Source organism: Nelumbo nucifera, chromosome 1, assembly GCF_055504915.1.
Source record: "Nelumbo nucifera cultivar China Antique chromosome 1, China Antique-T2T, whole genome shotgun sequence".
Lineage (NCBI taxonomy): Eukaryota > Viridiplantae > Streptophyta > Magnoliopsida > Proteales > Nelumbonaceae > Nelumbo > Nelumbo nucifera.
In genome coordinates this window covers 139,508,371-139,511,053 of record NC_142649.1, presented here as the reverse complement: position 1 = coordinate 139,511,053, position 2,683 = coordinate 139,508,371, and the positions used below count along the sequence as shown (strand labels likewise).

At 44.1% G+C, this 2,683-nt stretch overlaps 1 pseudogene across 1 annotated transcript; it reads right to left on the bottom strand.

The window, feature by feature from the left end:
• Positions 1 to 443: 443 nt before the first annotated feature.
• LOC104585720 (U-box domain-containing protein 8 pseudogene) lies at positions 444 to 2,135 on the bottom strand (annotated as a pseudogene). Its single transcript, XR_016080260.1, has one exon. The product of XR_016080260.1 is annotated as a U-box domain-containing protein 8 pseudogene (transcript).
• Between the last annotated feature and the right edge of the window lie 548 nt (positions 2,136 to 2,683).

The window sequence follows — 2,683 nt, the reverse complement described above, 5'->3', positions numbered from 1 at the left end:
ACTGTTTCAGACATGTTATGAATGCCCAAAAGTGCAATACTCCAATACCTCTCTTTAATTGTAATATCCTATGTCCTCAAATTTCTTTCTTCCTTTTTTGTACCATCGAATTTCTTTCTCTTGTAAGAGTACATACTCAACCTCAGTATTTAGAAGCGGAGACTGAGCTCTCCTTGACACATAATGGCCAACGCTCTTCAAATGATAGTTGTAAAGCATATTTAGAATTAAAATAAGCACTAAGCAAGCAGTTTATTTTCGCCTTTAGTGTCCAATAGAATACAAGGTAGAAATCAGTAAAACAGTTTATCCTTCTTGTGCTTTTCCTTTCCTTTTTTTTTTTTTTTTACCTTTTCTTTTGTTTTCATTTCAGTTACAATTCAAAACAAATCAGTTTCCTTGATCGATAATTCAGACGATCAATATATGAAGATTTCCTGTATAAACAACGAAAACAAAGAACTCATGTTTATTAAGAATGTACATGATACAAAAGAACCAACCCCCAGCCCCACCAAAAATCTAATCCTTCTTTTCTTTCCCTTTTTTTACATTGACTATCTATCCTAATGGAGGAGAACTAAGGACCAGAGACGATGAAGAAGAATGGAAGACCGATACTCCCCGCCCCCCCAAAACAAAGATATCTTTCACTTCACCTCCCACAAAAATCTCCCTTAACAGAACCCAACTCAAATCAACCCGTCAACTGACACCTCTGCAGAGCTTGAATCAAACTTGAAGCATTTCTTCTAATTTTCTCATTCTCATCTTCCAGGAATCCCAAACAAATTTCTTCAATCTCCTCTCTCTTCGCCTGCCAACGCATTCCTTCATTACAAGAACAGAGTGAATTCAACGTGGAGAGAGCGTGCTGTACCCCGCGTGGACTACCATTGAGCAACACCCGAACTAAAACCCCGACAAAACCATCGAGTCTTTCCATTTCTTCTCTACCTTCTCTGCATTTGGCCAACAGGCTGAGAACCTCAACAGCCCTTTCGACCCCGGAATCGGCCATTTCGACCAAAATTGGCACCGACCCACATTCTACAGCTCTCCTCTGGTTATCAGGGAAGGAACATAAGGCGTAAAGCGCAGTGGCTGCCTCTTTCTTTCCCCTCCCGTTCCCGTCCCGAAGGAGGGTAACTAGACCTCTAACCGCATATGGGTAGGCACCGATCGTCCCCTTGTTAACTTCCACAACGGCAAGACTCGTGAGCATAGTGGCCGCAAGGGCCTTGCAGTTGGGTGTCCCACCTTGCAAAGCAGAAACGACACGCGCAATTGCTCCTTCAGCAACCAAGCCCACCTTGTTATCGTCATCCAAACTAAGGTTCAACAGAAGCGAAAGCGCGGATTCTTTGATATTGGGATCAAGGGAACCAACGCAATTAAGAACCGCGGAAACAACACCAGAATCCGTTAACCTCTGACGGAAGGCGGGGTTCCTCTTAGAGAGAGGGTTGAGTTGGTTGAGCGAGTCAAGTTTGGAGTCGATAGAAGAAAATGGAGAGGTGAGAATGGAGATTATGGCCTGGGGTTCAGGCAAAGATTCCGGCTTTGGAGGGGATGAGAGGGTAAAGTTGGAAATAAGGCTCCTGAGAGCGTGGTTTGGGATGAGCGAGGGGTGCTGAGGGAGGGGTAGTTTTGTGATAGGGCAGGTCCTGTTGCCGGTGTCTAACCACCGCTGTATAGAAGATCGGTCGAAGGTGTGACCAGAAGAGAGGATGACTGGGTCGGACATTATCTCTAATGAAATCGGACACTTGAAATCATCGGGAAGCTGAGTCGCCATCCACGACCTCGACTCGTTCCTTCTTGCGCTGCTTTCTGATGCTGTGTGTGAAAGAAGAAGAAGAAGAAGAAGAAGAAGAAGAGAAAGTAGCGTTGTAGGAGGTTTTGGTGGGTTTACTTCGATTTCCGTCCTGGGGTTCTTCTCCTGCAGCACATAACAATATGAGGTTGAGGACCCTAGCTTTGTTAAATTAAGGACGAATAAATAGGGTTACGAGAATGCCCTTACAATTTGTCCGAAATTTCTAGTAGTTATGGAGAGGACGATTAAGATGGGCAGTTGAACTGAAATTTGAACCTTAAAGGTTACTTTGGACATTTGATACTTTCTATAATTTTTTAAATTTTGTGGATTTTGTCGGTAGCTTGATACAAAGGGGACCGAGGCGCTTCTTTTCGCAAAGCAAGAGGAAGAAGAACCCGAGAAGAACGAAGCCGGCCCACCATCATCATCATCGCCCTCCCTGCTCGGCTGCTCTGCTTTTGTATTAATGAGAAAGACAAAAACCAAAGAAAAGCAGGAATTTTTAGATCTTAACTGTGAGAAGGGTAATTTTGGTAACCGGAAAACATTTTCTTGTTATTAATATTTAATGGTTCCAAACTACAGAGGGTAATTTATTGGAGGAAAAATGAAGGCCCGCGGCCCGCTCCCCGCTCCCCGCTCGGTTCATAGCGAATTGGTGCCCCGCGCATTTACCAATTTGGCCCTTATAGGATTTGGCCTTCGCTTTATTAGAAACAACGGAAGGTGACAAAAACCATGCACCCATGCGTGCGTGGCAGCGTGGGCATTCAAATGTTTTTTTTTCAGGGGTTGGTGTTGGTTGGTTGGTACTGGTCAAACCGATAAATGGACGAGCAGAAGTTCCTGGAAATTGTATGA